This window comes from Gracilinanus agilis, chromosome 5 (assembly GCF_016433145.1).
Source record: "Gracilinanus agilis isolate LMUSP501 chromosome 5, AgileGrace, whole genome shotgun sequence".
Classification (NCBI taxonomy): Eukaryota; Metazoa; Chordata; class Mammalia; order Didelphimorphia; family Didelphidae; genus Gracilinanus; species Gracilinanus agilis.
Window position 1 is genome coordinate 153078328 of NC_058134.1, and position 17474 is coordinate 153095801.

At 35.0% G+C, this 17474-nt stretch overlaps 1 long non-coding RNA gene across 1 annotated transcript; it reads left to right on the forward strand.

Moving 5' to 3' along the window:
- Nucleotides 1-225: 225 nt before the first annotated feature.
- Nucleotides 226-16539, forward strand: LOC123250449. The gene is made up of 2 exons (XR_006506402.1): nt 226-265; nt 14546-16539. It is a non-coding gene; the product is annotated as an uncharacterized LOC123250449 (long non-coding RNA).
- Nucleotides 16540-17474: the final 935 nt, after the last annotated feature.

The following is a 17474-nucleotide window of genomic DNA, read 5'->3' on the forward strand; positions in this document are numbered from 1 at the left end:
CGGATCAGCTGATTGTCAGAACTTGGAACACCCTTCCTATCACATACCACACACTGCAGCGTGCAAGTATTGCTGTACTGACAATGTATGGCTCTACGTATGCATGTGAGCAGTCTTTCTCACATCTAAAGAACATTAAGACCAACCTAAGATCATGTTTAACAGATGGAAGTCTCAATGCCTGCATGAAGCTTAACCTCACCACATATCAACCAGATTACAAATCCATCAGCAAAACCATGCAGCACCAGAAGTCACATTAATGGTAAGAAGTACTTTATCCATCATTGGTTAGCACATAATAATGTTATTAAAAATAGTTCAGACACTTATTGTATTTTAAAAGTGTTGTTCTTACATAAAATGGACATATTTACTTGTATTCAGTGTTAAACATATTGTTCAGCTCTCAGGAAATTATATTTAAAAAAATGTAGAGATTATGGCTCTCACGGCCAAAAAGGTTGCAGACCCCTGTTCTACTGGATTCATTTTCCTAATGTACAAATTGTATCAAGTAACCCTTTTAAATTGTTCACCTCTCCTTCCTTCCCTTTTCCTAGCCCCGTATTTCTTTCAGCTACCATCCAAATCACATAAATTTAAAAATAAGAAGATACCTTTAAAGTGCTTTAGTTCAATATCTTCATTTTTAAAGAGCAGAATTTGGAAAAGAGCACTTGCCTAAGATCACACACCAAGCTAGTGATAGACCTGGGTTCATTTGGATGTCCGTTTGTCCACACACACATCCCACATTCTTTAGGAATAAGCCTGTTTTTTTCTTCTCCTTAACATAGGTTTGTTTTTTGGGGTTGGGGAAGATGGAATGACTTTTATCATCCTAAAGATAATTGATAGCTGCTGTTTCCATGGTTTGATTTAAATTATCCATACTGTAGGAGATGATAGTGTACCCCTTCCCCAGTAACATAATTTTCATAGACTATTTTCTTTGTCATCAGTTTGCAAAGTCTCCTAACAGTTTGGCTTTTTTTTTTTTTTTTTTTGCTACCTAGGCTACAAGGTAGTAATTAACTAACCTTTTAAAAATACTTCAATCATGAGTATCAATGTAGAAATCTCTTTTACTGACAGTACCTTTAATGATCAAAGAGTTTTTTCCCTGACTGTTCTTTACTATGAAAATAGAGGTCTCAGGGAAATTTTATGCCAGTGGTATTTTCTCCTTTTCAAATATTAAATGTGAATGGTATAAAATATTTAATATATACAGAAGCAATTTTTCATTGTTAAAATAAATTTAATTTTGTTCATCTTGAAACAAAATTTTACTGACTTCCTCATCCCATAGGAGTTCTAGTACACCTGGACCAGCATTTTTGGCTTTTGTCAATTTATTTCAAACCCAAAAGTGTCATGTAGACAAATGAGCTTGTAAAATGTTGATCTATACTTGCATGCTCCCAAGTGCATTGCAGCTGTTTCCTAATTTATTTTTGCCAATTCTCTGTGGTAGCATGGTGCTTCGTTTGCTTTAAGTAGGACATAGGTGAAAGTAGAAGATTATTTTTCTCCAACTTGATCTTTTTTTCCTTTATTTTTTTAAGCCAAGGTGATTTGGGTGTTGGTGGCAGCTTTTTTTTTTTTTCATTAAAATTCTTTAAAAATTCATTTAAAACTATATATTTATAGTACTTGGGTTTAGAGGCCTGGAAAGGAGATGGTCCTGTAGTATATCTTTTGAGAAGCTTTAAATATATAGCATAAAGAACTAGACCTTAAATCAACTACCAGTGCAGAGAAATGTGAACTCTTGGCCACATTGATTTTTCATACATTGCAAAAAGACATAATTACTAAGTTAAAATGTTTTGAAATATGAACTTTGAAAATAGCTCAATATTTTTAACTGCATAAAATATGCTAAGTAATCAGGATCATTAAAATACTTGGCTTATGATTAATATTATCACACAGCTGGAAACCAGAATTCCAAAGAAGTTTCTACCTAATGCTTATATATATAGGCAACTGAGTAGCTCAGTGGATTGAGAGCCAGGCCCTAGGTTCAAATTTGGCTTCAGATACTTCCTACCTGTGTGACCCTGGGCAAGTCACTTGACCCCCATGCCTATCTCTTCTGCCATGGAACCAACGCAGAGTATTGATTCTAAGATGGAAGGGAAGGGTTTTTACTATGTATATACATATTAGTTAGAAAATGCATTTCTAACCCATTTCACGTGTTCTACAACTAGTATTTTGGGCATAAAATTTAATCTATTATCAGAATTATCAGGCTCGTCCTCTAATAATTTTGATATGGCTGTCTTTCTCATGAGGAAACATTTTTATTTAAACACTGTCAGTCACCTCAATTTTATTTATCTGTGATTTTTGTCACTGAAAATTTTAGTACCTATAAATGTGAGTCAATCGCTTCCTGAGGCAGACCTAATTCTACTTTTGTAATTTTTTGTTTATATCAAGCTTCAATTTGCTTCTTTGTAATTTCTCTTTTCATTCTAATTTTTTGTTCTGGGTCCATACAGAATAGATGATCTTTCTTCCACATTCACCTTGAATTTAGCAATCATGTCTTTCTCTTCCTCTACTCCATAGTTTCTTTCTTCTATGTGTGTGTTTTGGTTTTGCCCTCCTAGTTTAGATCCTCTGGTATTTTCTAGCTAATCAATGTCCTTCCTAGAATATGAAGACAACATATCAGATACGGTCAGAACACAGATGGCCTCTCACCTTCTCACTCACTTCAGTAAAACTTTTTAAAAACAAGACTTTTACATTACATAATAATGCTAGCAGGCAGTATAGTTTTATTCATTGTTGTTAATGTACTTTACACTGATACATAATACATAGAAAGTGCACTGACTCTAGAATCTGAGAACTTGAGTTCAAATCCTACTTTTGAATACTTAATGCTTCTGTGACTTAGGCAAGTTACTCAGCCTTTTAGGGTCTCTTTTCTTGTCTGTAAAATGAGAGGGTTGGGCTAGATAACCCCCAGGGACCTTTCTAGCTTAAGCATGATGTGATTTTATCTTTTTAATATGAATTTTTTCAAAAATAATAGTATCTGATTATAGTTTTTGCATGATATTTTGAGCCACAAGCTTTTTAAAGACTCCATTTTAGCTTCTTATGTTTAATATTCAGCCACTACAATTACAGTTGAATGTGAGAAAAAAAATTAAATCTATTTGTGTAAGAAGAAGAAGGGGAAATTTGGGGGCAGCATTGTCTTAGGACATAAGATTTTCTAAACTTCTAAGGACATAGAATACTTAGGTAAATAAAACTAGAGAATAGGCCCTCTTCTAATGAAAAAAAAAAAAACCAAACCAAACATGGCTAGACCTCACAGGACAAATTTAAACAAATGGAGTTATGAGAAGTAGGAGTAATTTGTTTTGTTGAACTAGTGGAACTAGTATAACTAGTTGAACTCCTTATATTTCTCCTCTTACTCAGTCCAGTTGTTACTGCCTCCCTGGAGGTGGTGGTGTTTTCTCATATAGTTTGAGCTTCTTAGAAGAAAGGCTATTATAAAAACAAAGTAATTATTAAGAAGATCTTTTCTCAAGTTACATGGGTAACTCCCTTAAACATCAGTCTCACACAGATATACACTGACTGGTTAGATTCTCAGCAAACTGGTTTGTTACACCTAAATGCTAATGCTTTATAAGCTATGTTTCTTGTTTTGTTATAAACTATAAGTATACATGGTTGTGAGAGAAAAGGATCCTTTCTAATTCTTCTCTGGATGTTAATATAGCACAGTGCAAGTTTAAACAGAATCCAAATGACGTGAAAACAACTGGTTATAAGTCTCAAGAGCTATAATGAAGTCCAAATAAAGTTAAACATTATTACACAAAGAATTTTTCCCCAATTCCAGAAACTTAACACTATCTAGTAATTGGTTTTACATCGGCTTTAAGGTAGGATTTTTTTATTTTTAATTCAGAGTAAAGGACAGAAAGAACTGAATTTTGAACAACTTATGACTCTGAGTGGTGCCCCAACATGAAAAGAAAACCAGTTGCATCTCCATGTTCTCTGTGCCTTGAAGCTCTTTTATCTACAACTTGCCTCAAATTCTAGTTGGGTTGCTGAAATTTGGCTTACCTAGATGATCCCAGCTTTTGAGTAAATAGACTATGTGAAGGGATTACAGTAGAACTTGAATTGACCCCGTTTTATCCCTTTCCTCTTCCAGGATTATCTAGACAATTTCACAAAGCATTCAGATCAACATCTACTGTATGTTCAGAGTTGTCTTTCTAAAACAACTTAGTTCACTTTCTGGTGAAGAAAAAAAATCATTTCATATCATCAATGTAGAGCTGAAAGGATCCTCAAAGGTCATCTAGTCCATAAAAGTTGGATTAGATCACCTTCAAGATCTCTTCCTACTCTGGTTTTGTTTGATTCTGAGTGAAAGTGTTAACCCTTATTGATTAAAAAAAAAAAGTATACAAGCTTGAATTAATATAAACAAGAACAAAACAATTAAAAACATGGGGAAAGTACATTAAAAGTGATTATAAAAGATAATTCCTGTAATTGTATACCTCTGCTAATTAGCAGGTGTTAAAGAAACAAAATATTCAGACATTAAATAACATAATAAGGGTCAACATTCAAAAAGGTTAGTTTTTATGAAGAATGTATTCCTATACCAAGGGTCTCAGTTTTTTGATTTTTGAGAAATTTCTCTGCTCCTCCCTGAAAACTTCAGATGTATGATTGATCCTGGGGATCAAAATGAAGTAGGAGCTGAAAGGTAAAGAAAGTTCTTATTTCTTACCTCTTTTTGGAGAACAATTTTAAATTCTGACATGTAGTTAAACCACAACCCTCTTCTCACAAGCTTTTCAAGCTTGTATTTTTAATGTTCATTAGTGGAAAGAAGACAAAAAGAGGCTATGGGCTGCCCCCCCCCCCCCCCCCCATGTCTGGGCCCTGTCCTGGACTAATAAGGGTTTATCCCTAATACCATTCATTCTAACATAGATCTCTGAACTACACATTGACTTAGTTTACAATGTAATGTTATCCATATTGTATTGTATTTTTATTTACTTTTAAGTATTTCCCAATTGTATTTTTTATTTTTTTTTTTATTTTAAACCCTTAACTTCTGTGTATTGACTTATAGGTGGAAGATTGGTAAGGGTAGGCAATGGGGGTCAAGTGACTTGCCCAGGGTCACACAGCTGGGAAGTGTCTGAGGCCACAATTGAAACTAGGACCTCCTGTCTCTAGGCCTGGCTCTCAATCCACTGAGCTACCCAGCTGCCCTCCCAATTGTATTTTAATCTGGTTCAGTAGTACTCAGAATTGTTACAGGCATCATAGGCCCCCATATTTGAGCTCTGTGGACTAAACCATTCCAGCTTAAATCTAAGATCCCTCATTATAAATTTGCTTTGGCTTATTAGAGCTTTTAAATGTCAAATCTTTTTTTGGCAAATTTTTTGTTTTACTTTTTCTTTACACATAGCTCTTTGTTATATTAAACGCTTTATTATTAGGTCTTGACTATAAGATACAAATCTGAAACTGATTAAAAATTTAAAATCTTTAGATCACATTTTTATTTTTCTTTATGCTTTAGAAATACTTTCCTCACAACTCTCTTAGGTAGATGGTAACAGTTCACACTTGTATAATAATCACAAAGGTTTGCAATAGTCTTTTTTCAATAACTTTGTGAAGGAGAAACTGCAAGTACTAAAATTCCTGTTTTACAGATAAGGAAACAGAATCTCCAAGAAGTTAAATCAGTTTTGCTATGACTAGTAGGGAATGAACCAAAATTTAATAAATGTTGTTTCATACATAGAAAATACTGCAGCATTGGAAAAGTGAAAGCATTCTCATCTAAGATTCGGATTGCTCCTCTCATTAAGTATTGCTTTCAAATATGTTCTGTAAAGCTAATATAAATTGTAGGATTTTAGAGATCAAATAGGTGCTTGGAAATTATAGCCCAACCGTGTAATTTTACAAATGATAAAATCGAAGGCTCAAAAAGGTTACCACAGTAGTGTCAAGTTTAATGGTAGCAGACATGTTATAAATTTAAAATTGATAGTAGATAGATAGATGAATATAAAAGGAAAATTTTCCAGATGTGACTGAGCATTCTACATTTAAAGTTAATGAAAAAGAATGTTTAACAAGTAACTTCTCATTTTCATAATTTGAAGGGCCTTCATCCAAAATGTTACCACCCTTTAGGGAAGGTTTTAAACACTACCATTCTAAGTTGCATGTAACATTTAATCTTTTTCTTACCAAGATCTTGTTAATGAAAATTGAGTAGGTTTTTTTTAAGCTTATTAAGTAAAAATATTTGTCCAACTTTATAAAATTGTCTTCTGTTTGGGAATATATTCTGCATTAGTTTCTTTCATCCAAAAAGCATAGCAACCATGAGATTAAAACTAAAGAGTATAAAAACACTAATTTGCCAAGCCAGAAATCACATTGTGGGAGGTGAAGGGTTAATCCTCTTACCTACTAATTAAAGTTCTGGCAATTTTTAATAAGGACTGTCACACAGAGTATTAAAGTTTGCTAGGCTTCATAAAAATGTTGCACATTAACAACATGCAATACTTGCTTTAGTTAATCCTTGTAAACTTGCAGGAGTTACTACTTGTAAATTACTCAGACTTGTTTAGGTTAGTTGACTCCAGTGGAAATCATCTCCATAGGGGAAAATTTTGCAAGTGCTCTCATTTCCAAACATATAAATATAACAAAGTAATATGAATGAAGAGTATTCTGCAATTAACAAAGCATGGGAGAGGGGCTGTTAATTTTGCTTAAAAGCCTAAATTTCTTATCATTTTTTATTGTACTTTAGAATACACATTTTTAAAAATGAGATGGTATTCTGGCATATTCATGAAACATTTTTCACCTACAATGATCTTTTTATATCTTAATTTTATCTCAGTTAAAATCCAGCAAATCTTAACTGCTAAGATAGGCTATGTTTTCTGAATATATTTTCCTAATCTTTTCCTAATTGAAAAGACTTTTCTTCCAAAAGTTCTGAATTTTCCATTGCCACAGAATTCTAAAAACATCTGACTTTGGTTTAATATGAATTGAAAGATAAAAGCAGCAAAAAAGATGATGTGGAGAAGGCAGGACAACTCAAATGTTTTTTTCTCTCGTTTGCTTTTCTTATTTAACCATAAGGGAATGTGTTGTGTTGTGTTTTGTTTTTTTTATATAAAGATATCAGGCAAGTCATTTTGATGGTCTCCGTTTCCTCTTAAGAATTATTCTAAGCACCAAAACGATATAATTCTATAAAAGGATGAAACAAAAATGGTTGTAAGCACATTGAAACCCCCAATATATGACAAAATAAGAGAATACTAACCTATGTTTAATTTCAAATGACCAGGCCTAAGCAGGGACAAGAGTGGTTTTTTGTTTGTTTTTGTTTTTGTTTTTTTTTTTTAAGCAGGTCTTACTACAAATGCTTGACAACTATTTGTTGTATGTATTGTAGATGGGATTGCTGTTGATAAGTGCTAGGTAGCTTTTGGTGTCTCTTCCAGGCTGAAAACTTGTGGTCAGATATCTTATCATTTTAATATGGGAGACAAGAAGATCCTAGGGGAAGGATTTTATAAAATATATCCTTCAATTCAAAAATGATATTAGCTAGATAGAAACTTCAAGGTTTAATGCTAGCTTCTTATTTCATGAAATAAATATGACATCGACAGAAGTAACTTGCATATCACAGCATTCACAATAGGCCCAATTATTGTCATTTGATTCATGGGTCCAAATATAGCAGTTATACACAGAACATACGATTATACCTTTAGGGGTAACATTCCATTTCAATTATATGTGCTTTCAAACCCAATGAGGCTTGCATTCTTTTATATCTTTTCTCCCCTGTAGAGCAGGGGAGTTCTATCCTTTACTGTAGGAAAAAGTACTTGTTACCACATTATTTCTAGTTTAATTCCTTAAGACCAATAAAATTTGGTCAACATCTGGAGAATATTTTTCTAAGGTATCCGTTATATTTTTCCTGACCCCACTTGATAATTGTAGATATCGTGTTGGAATGTGTAGAATTTTTATATTGCATGTAGTAGTTGAGTCAGAATTTCATCAGTTTTTAATACTTGGATTCATTTTCAATGAGAAAATCAAATAAATAAACCAGGGACTGTGGGTCAGTTTCTGCTGAAACTTTACTTTTTCCTAAACAGTACAAAACCTATATTAAGTTCCTACCATGTCCATAGTATTGCAAGTGGAAACAATTCCCCCCAAGAGTGGGGTATGATCTGTACATTAAGTATAATACAAAGTAAAGAATGATTGGGGAAAACTTTTGAAAATGTCCTGGGGGAGGGACGACTTTGGGTGGATAATGAATTTTTTAGTATGGGGAGATTGTGGAAGGGATCTTGGGTTCTTGGAGGAAGAAAGGCATTTGAATTAAGCCTTAGATAAGTATTCTGAAACGAAAAAATAAGAGTAAATACCCTAGGCATGGGGGAAAGTATGCATATTCATGGAGGCAAATATTGACATATTTGGGGTGGGGAGCAAGGGCATCTAATTATACCAAAAGTTTGAACTGGAGTGGCACATGTGAAGGACAGTAATGTGAAATGAGGCTGCAAAGGCAATTGGAGCCAAATTATGGAGGATCTTAAAGCCTGAGTAAGGAAATTGTATTTTATCTTAGAGGCAATAGGGGGGGTCATTGAAGATTTTTGAGTAGAGAAATGAGATGGAGATTGTAATATAAAATATGGATTGGAGATGGGTCAGACTAAAGTCAGGAAGAATAGTTATTCAGTTTTTCAATTATGTCCAACTCTGCATAACCCCTTGTGGGATTTTCTTGGCAAAGATACTGGAATTGTTTGCTGTTTCCTTCTCTAGTTCATTTTATAGATGAGGAAACTGAAACAAACGTGCTTTTTATGGTGGTAGTCCAAGCAAGGGATATTGAGGGCCTCTACTAGGATATTTGGTGAGTAGAAGAGGAAAGTTTGAAAGATGTAGTTAGCATCAGGAATCCATTTGAATCATCCTTAAGAAACCAGAATGAAAAGAATCATGAGTATTAGACAACTTTTCAACTTGAAAAACTGAAAGAACAAACTATCTTGGGGGGCCTCAGAGGGTGGAGAGAGTGGCAAACAAAGTAAAACTTGATTAAATATTTGAAATAAATGGAAAATAAGCAAAAAGGCATTTTAAAATTCTAGAGAGCAGTCATTTAAATTTTAATTGATTGGAGTAGAAAAGTAAGGTTAATCCTTTTATTAGCTCTGGTGTGCCAAGGAACTTTTAAGCTCCATTTACCTTCTCAGTAGTCATCTGAAAAATCTCTCTTGGTACCAAACTCAAAAAAGTTTAGTGAAAATTGAAAACATTAGAATAATTATGAACGTGTATGAAAAAGTAATTTTCTAAATGAAATTCAAGATATAACTACTGAGCCTATAATTCCCACCCACCCCCCCAGAAAATAGTAGACTGTGATTCTTGATGATATCACCTTTTGTACCATACTTAAGTGCCTAAAGTTTTGCCTGTGAAATAAGTGAATAATACCTCACTTCTATAGAATACATCATTTGGAAAACACATAGTTGTGTTATTCTAATTTTACAGATGAAACAGATTTGCCATTCCTGAACTTAGTGTTCTTGTGGCAATTCCATGCAAGTGGTTTTAAGTATTCATAGACTCTGTAAATTGCCTGAGCAAAAATGAAATTGACAACACCTGCAAAGAAGAGTCATTCATCCATCCATTTTTTGCTTGATCACCTGTATGCAATGGAATTAAACTCAGGACTTCGATTCATAATTGGCTCCTGCATAATTGTCTAAGCCAATTAGACATGTCACTCATCCTCTAAGGGTCCTCAGTTTTTGTCTATAAAGCAAAAGAGATGAAGTCTTCCTCTAAATCTATTGTCCTTTTTCTTAGTTAAGGGATACCCAATACTTCCCAAAGCAGTTACTACCCGTTTCCAAATGTTAATTTTTTTTTCCCTTTTATCACTGTAACTTGAATCTACTTCTATACACTGGGACAAAAATAAGACAATCTATTCATTCCACCTGACAGCCTTTCGTATATTCATATTTGGTGTAAACTAAGATGAATGGAAATCATCCAAATTATCAAAAGAAATGCAAATTAAGACCAAATTTTGTTTCAGTCATTTCATATAAATTGACATAGTGGCAGGAAAATGTAAAAAAGTCAAGGTTAGGGGCAGCTGGGTAGCTCAGTGGAGTGAGAGTCTGGCCTAGAGAGGGGGGAGGTCCTAGGTTCAAACCCGGCCTCAGCCACTTCCCAGCTGTGTGACCCTGGGCAAGTCACTTGACCCCCATTGCCCACCCTTACCAATCTTCCACCTATGAGACAATACACCGAAGTACAAGGGTTTAAAAAAAAAAAAAGTCAAGGTTGGAATCTTGTAATTACATCAAAACATTCATAGCTTCATTCTTGGTGGTAACAAAGAACTAAAGTGCAGAGGAGCTTTCTGGTGAAAGGATAATGCCAAGTATGTGAGCTGGTCAAAAACTAAGTAAAAATGGAAAATTCATAGAAACGGAATGATTTGCAGGAAATAGTAAGAGTGAAGTAACTAGTACCAAGAAAACAATATATGAAACATAAGTGAAAAATGAATTTTAACTGAGAAGTGGAAAGACCCTGTGAAAATCCTAGAGATGGCTAAAGAAATATACATTCCAGACAGGAGAGACTGCTAAAACAAAGTATTATACTCATTGTTTTTTTCTTAGTTTTATGGTGGGGAGGGATGACTGTAGGAGGAGACACACCTCAGAGCAGTGATGGACAAACTATGGCCACCTGGCCAGATTTGGTGGTGGTGGGGGGAGGGGAGTGAAATGTTCTATCCTACCACATGACATTATTCCTAATCTGAAGAATACAATGAGAAGGATACAATATAATGAAACTTTGAAAGAGTTGCCTTAGAAACAGAATGGGAAATTGTAGACTGTATAAATAAACTGGTAGCTTCACTCCAACATGGCTCTGAAGTACTTTGGCAAAAAAGAACAATTAGAGAGACCCTTTTGACTTTTGTAAAAGAGTAAAATGGGAAGATTATGGTTGGACTGGATATTTAAAGTTTGGTCGCCAGGGATCGATTACTCGATTCCAAAATAAAGAGACCTAAGTCAGGATGACTTTTATGGTAGTTTATTTACAATTAGGAAGGTTGAAGGTAGAGAAAATGAGAGAGAGAGAAACTCTGGCCTGGACGGGAGTCCCAAACCAGGGAGGCTTCAGAGGTCCCAGCAGAGGGGGCACAGAGGTTAATTAAACAAGGCTTCTAACCACAAGGCCTCCTTTAAGAAGAGAGGCCTCCTTGAGGCTAGAGCCTTCAGAAATGCCAAGGGAAGAGAGAGTCAGCCTAACTTACCCATGTGACAATTCAAAGGGAAGCAGTCTGAGATCTCACCGGAGCTCCTCCAACATTAAGTTCAAAGCACCAAAAGCCCTTTACAGGAAGTTACCATCGTATTTAAAAGATAGCAGCTTTTGTCACTTCCTGCCTCCAGTTTCACTTGGACAAATGGCAGCCTCAGCCCTGTTTTGGTCTGCCCCGGGGGGCAGTCACTTGTTTTTTGTCACTATCACATGTGGGTCACAGATCTCCCCCTCCCCACTTAATTCTGAGTTTGGTGGGGTGACATTATTATTGGTGGCTAAAAGTCTAAAGAATGAATGAGGGTGAGCTAATTCCATTTACACACTTTAAACTTTTAGATACTAGACTGTATAATTTTTTTAATTTAATTTTTTTAATACTCCCTTGAGGGGACAGCTGGGTAGCTCAGTGGATTGAGAGCCAGACCTAGAGAGGGGAGGGCCTAGGTTCAAATCTGGCCTCAGACATTTCCCAGCTGTGTGACCCTGGACAAGTCACTTGACCCCCATTGCCTACCCTTACCACCCTTAAGCCAATACTGCGTATTGGCTCCAAGGCAGAAGGTAAGGGTTTTATAAATATAAATAAATGAATAAAATATAATTGGAAAATATTTAATGCTCCCTTGAATTCATAGCATATGTTTTTACTGAAATTTGCTGAAACACGAACTTTTAGCTTGAGGATTGAAATATCTTCATCATCTACACAACTAAAGTAGTTTTTCTTCATTGCCACAATTCAAATGCCACATTCTACCTGAAGATTTTCCTAGTCACCAGTGCTTTCTACTGTGCCTGGCACATAGCACATATGTAATAAATTCTTATTACTTGGTTTTCTGTAGTTGGCTCTCCCCCCCCCCATTTAAAGATTTGTTAAGTTGGCCTAATATAAGGGTACAGACATTTATTTTTCTAAGCATTTAGATGAATATATATCATAAATAAATAGAAATCCTTTTATAAACCAGAACAGTAGACCGACTATTCAAAAAGAGGTGTATTTTTGTGCTTTATCTTACATGAATCTTTGTTCCATTATATACTACTTTGGACAAATCACTTATTCCCTAAACTTTCAATTCCTTCATTTATAAAATGAAAGGTTCGAACTTCATAATCCCTTAAATCCCTTCCAGCCATGACTTCAATGATATCGATTCGAAAGAGAAATAGTGCCAATAAGATTGGTTTTTAGTAGGTTGTTAGTAAAATGAAATTTTAGCATTTGGGTATGTAAAACATTATTATTTATAGTAGGAAAAAACAATGGTACGTACATGGATATAGCATTTGGAGAGTTCAAAATAGAATGGCTCTTATTACTTGCAAGGGGGACCTTTAAGATCCTGTATCCTATAATCTAACTTCATTAGGAATATTAAGTATATCCATGCAAAGAGTTCACTTGAAAAGAGTTTTAGACAACATTAGAGCTGTCAAATTCTCTCTAGCTGTTTCTGAAACAATAGGGACTACATTTTAAGGACTGAGTCCACATGGTTTTTTGTCTTCATTCTGGTTTAGCTGTTTCTACAGTTGCAGAATTGAATAATAGATATATTGTTGGGCTTCACATGAGTCACTCTGGTATAGTCATTAGAAAAACCTTTTAAAGCCTCGTAAAATTTCCATGTTTGATGTTACTTTCCATTTCATTAATGGAATGGGGCAAGGTTTTGCCTTCTGTCAAGAATGGATATAAATTGTATATCTTAGAGCAGTGATGGGCAAACTTTTGGGGGGGGGGGCCAAAGGAAAGGAAATGCTTATCTGTCAGTCTGTTTCTAAGGCAACTCTTTGAAAGTTTCATTGTACTGTACCCTACTCACTGTATTCATCAGATTAGGAATAATGTTGTGTGGTATGATAGAACATTTCAGGGGGCCGCATCTGGCCCGTGGGCTGTAGTTAGCCCATCACTATCTTAGAGGAAATGACTTCCTCAAGTAACTTGCAAACTCTTCAAGGGCAGAGAATATTTTTTTTCTTTTGTCTTTGCATCCACACTGCTTTGCAGGGCCATAGTAGGCAATTAATAAATGTTCCTTGGTAAGTGGGCCCTTCACTCTAATGAATAATAATAATAATGTGAATAATGGCAGAGCTCACATTTTGAAGTCCATCCCAATTAGTACTTCTCTTTTTAAGCTATAGTACTTAAGGAAGGAACCCTTCCCACTCTTCCCCCCCATGCCATTACCATTTATCTTGCAGTGGAATCAGCTGGCATGATATGTAGGGATAACCTTTAAACCATAAATCAGATGTCTCATTTACATTGATATATTTTTAATTGTCCTGTTGACTACAGTAAAATTTTTTTTTTAAACCCTTGTACTTTTCGGTGTATTATCTCATAAGTGGAAGAGTGGTAAAGGTAGGCAATGGGGGTCAAGTGACTTGCCCAGGGTCACACAGCTGGGAAGTGGCTGAGGCCGGGTTTGAACCTAGGACCTCCTGTCTCTAGGCCTGACTCTCACTCCACTGAGCTACCCAGCTGCCCCTACAGTAAAATTTTAATGATGACCACCTAGGGCAAGTTTCATCACTGCTCCACTGTAACAGTAGCCTCCTTATTTGGCCTCCCTGTCTCTAAACTTTAGGCAGCTCCATGTTGCAGTAGCTAGAGTGCTTTGCTTGGAGTCAGGAATAACAGTTAATCCAATCACTTATTAGCTGTGTAATCTTGAGCAAGTCACTTTGCCTCTATTAGCTTCAGTTTCCTCTTCTGGATAATGTGGTTTATAGCGCCTACCTTACAGGGCTGCTGTGAGGATCAAATTAAATAATATTTGTAACTCGCTTAACACAGTGCCTGGCATCATATAAGTACTAGGTATTAATAAACTGCCACTCGCCAAAGTGACCCACTAAAATTTTTTTCCATTGTTTTCCTGTTGCCTCTAAGCTCAAATATACATTCCTTTAGCTGTCATTTAAAAGCTTAGCTTATAACCAGCCTACTTTTCCAAACTTAATACACATGACTTTAATCCTAGCAAATTAATTTATTTTCTATTCCTTACAGTGTTTCATCTCTTTATTTCATCTATTTGCATAGGTTTTCATCATCCCTGGAATGCATTCACTCTCAACTCATCACAAGCTCTTGGAATCTTCTAATTTCTGTAAAAGCTCAACTCAAGCACCAATTCACCAACTCCTATGTAAAAGACTTCTGGTGACTTCCTTCCTCTTGCCTTAAGTGACTTTGATTTACTTTGAATGTACTTTAATGTTTATAAATTTACCTCTATACAATTTAAAGTCCTTTAAACTGCAGGTTTGTTTTTTGCTTTTTTTTTTTTTTTTTTTTAATCTTATTTTCCTAATGTTTAGCACAAAGTAGACATAATGCATGCTGAATTGTTTGGATTGGATTGAACAAAGCCAAGAGACCCAGAGAATTTGACTGATAAATATCACAACACAACAAAAAAGTCATGGAGCCCACATTTTGAGGTCCAACCCAGTCAGTGCTTTTCCTTTTGTGGGCTTGGCTCATTATTGGGGGAGGGCAGAACTCTCATTCCGCCCCCCCTTCCCATTTTTAGTCTTGTATCAGGAAGTAGAATCCAGCTGATATGATTTGAGGATAATTTGTAACCTATAAATCCAGTGTTTCATTTACATTCTGGGTTAATTGTCATGGTGATTACAGCAATACCTTGATGACAGCTGATATAAAACAATCCACATCATTTGATTACCCATTAAATAAGTTCTACCACTCTTGTAAACAGTAGAATACCCTCAACTAGGAGGCTGATGTGATGTTGAAAATTAAATTTATCAAAGTCATAGCCAAGATATATTGAGAGTTGACATTAATATCTGATCAACAGTGCCATTCCTTACCTGATAAGTGGCCAAATTATTTCCAAAAGAATTGCAAACTAATGACTATGAAAGAATGCCCCCTTCACTCAAAGAGAAATGCAATTTAAAACATTGATTTTATGCACACAAAAGTATTTTAGTCCATCTTGATTAGATAGTAGGAAGATGAGCACACTTATACACTATTGTTGGAACTGGAAACTAGTCCAAATTCCAAGTGTCATTTTGTATTACAATGTAAGGGAAATGATTAAACTTTTTCAGATTTCTGGATTCATTGATGTCCCCATTAGTGTATGTTTCAAAGAGGTCAAAAACAAATTTCTAAATATGTACCAAAATATTCATAGCACACACTGAAAAGAACTGAAACAAAGTAGATGTCCATCAACTAATGAATGTCTGAAAAAAACTGGAATGTGAAAGTAATGAAATATTGTGGCCTAATATAAATATAAGTGTGTTATTTGGAATTCTGGGGGTTCCATTTAAAAGTATTTGACAAACTTCCTGTGGACATGTTCCGTGATCCAGTGAGTTTCCGGTTTTGGATGTGGTGATATCTCCAACATATAGCGCAGCTTAAATTCAGAGGTTGGCCTTGAGACAAGCTCTTTGACTACATAGACAAGATGGGAGGAGGTAAGGACAGGCAGCATTTTTTAAAATAGTCAGGTGTGGTCTTATATATTTTACCAGCATGGCCATGGTAATTAAAATATTATTTTTCTTCATAATATCAGCCTTTGTCATTTTTAATCGTTACATAAGTAAATCAGGGTGAAATGGGAATGTATTTGTAAACTGATATAAAGTGGAAAATAAGAAGCAAAGTATTAGTATAAATGATTAAAACTATGTAAATGAAAATATTGGTGAAAGTTGAATGTAATTATTGAAAAAACATTATAAACATTGGATAATGAAACTACTTACTGAGATGGGGGGGTACTAAGGCAAAATGTTTATGTTGAATAAGGTGTATTTGTTATATTTTGTTGAAAGAATGGGATTCCATTTGGCATGCTGGGGAAGCAGGGAAGGGAGTATTTCCCTTCATGCCTGATGTAAAAAACAAAACACATCAATAAACTTTTTTTTAAAGAGTATAAAATAATGTGGTATGTCAACAGTTGTTATGTCTGTGGCCTACTCAATTAGCTGTGTGGGGCCTTTTAAACCAGAAGGCAAAATAAAGTTCATTAGAAATTGTCATTTGGTAAAGCTAAACCTTTAAATGGAAAAAGTGCGATCTTTAATAATTCCAGGGTTTCGTTGTGTTCATTTGAACAAATGTTATAGTGTTATTGTGTGTAGGATTGAAACAATTTATAATTACTTCATGCAACAGTTGAACTCTAGTTATACTAACCTCTTCGAAAAACTCCTTTGAAGTGTGGAGATAAGCTTTGGGTTCTTAAAGACTGTGCCAGCTGAGCACAAGCTCTGACAGGTCCTACCAAATTAGAAAGGCTTTACACAAAGGCTCATTGAGTATGTCTGTTGTTAGAGGACCAATCTTAGCTAAATTTACATAGAATTCTCACTAGGTTGGTAATTGAGTGATAATTTAAGCCCCAGCAACTCTTTGAATATCAAGCAAGAGTATTGATGTTAGTTAAAAATTAATGGGGACCTGTTTCAGTGGAATTAATTTTGAAAAATCGGTATCAGAAGATTCAGAACAAATTTAAAAAGCACTCTATGATCTTCTATATATGTATCTAAACTACATGACATTTCTTTATGTAACTGAAATTGAGGAACCTGGGTATTTTTTTATCAACATCAACAAGGAAACCAGAATGATTGTTTCTTCCCATGTTATATATTTGAAGCTTAAAAAAAAAATCCTACGGTTTTTAAATGGATAGGTAAACCATGTAAACAACTATATGAACACAGATAACTGTAAGAATAGTAGAGAACCATTTCACTGTGTGAAAGGCATAGTCCTAAAATCTTTCCCTACTCACAGTAACACTGTCATTAGCCTTTCAAGGGATTATTCCGAAAAGATGTTTTATCAATGCCATCTGCTGGAAGATTTGCTTGTCTCTGCTAAGATCCTGACTGGAGCATGCTGTTTCCTGCATGAAAAGAGTAAGGTATGGAACCCAATTATAACCTCAACTCTTACTCTATCCCCT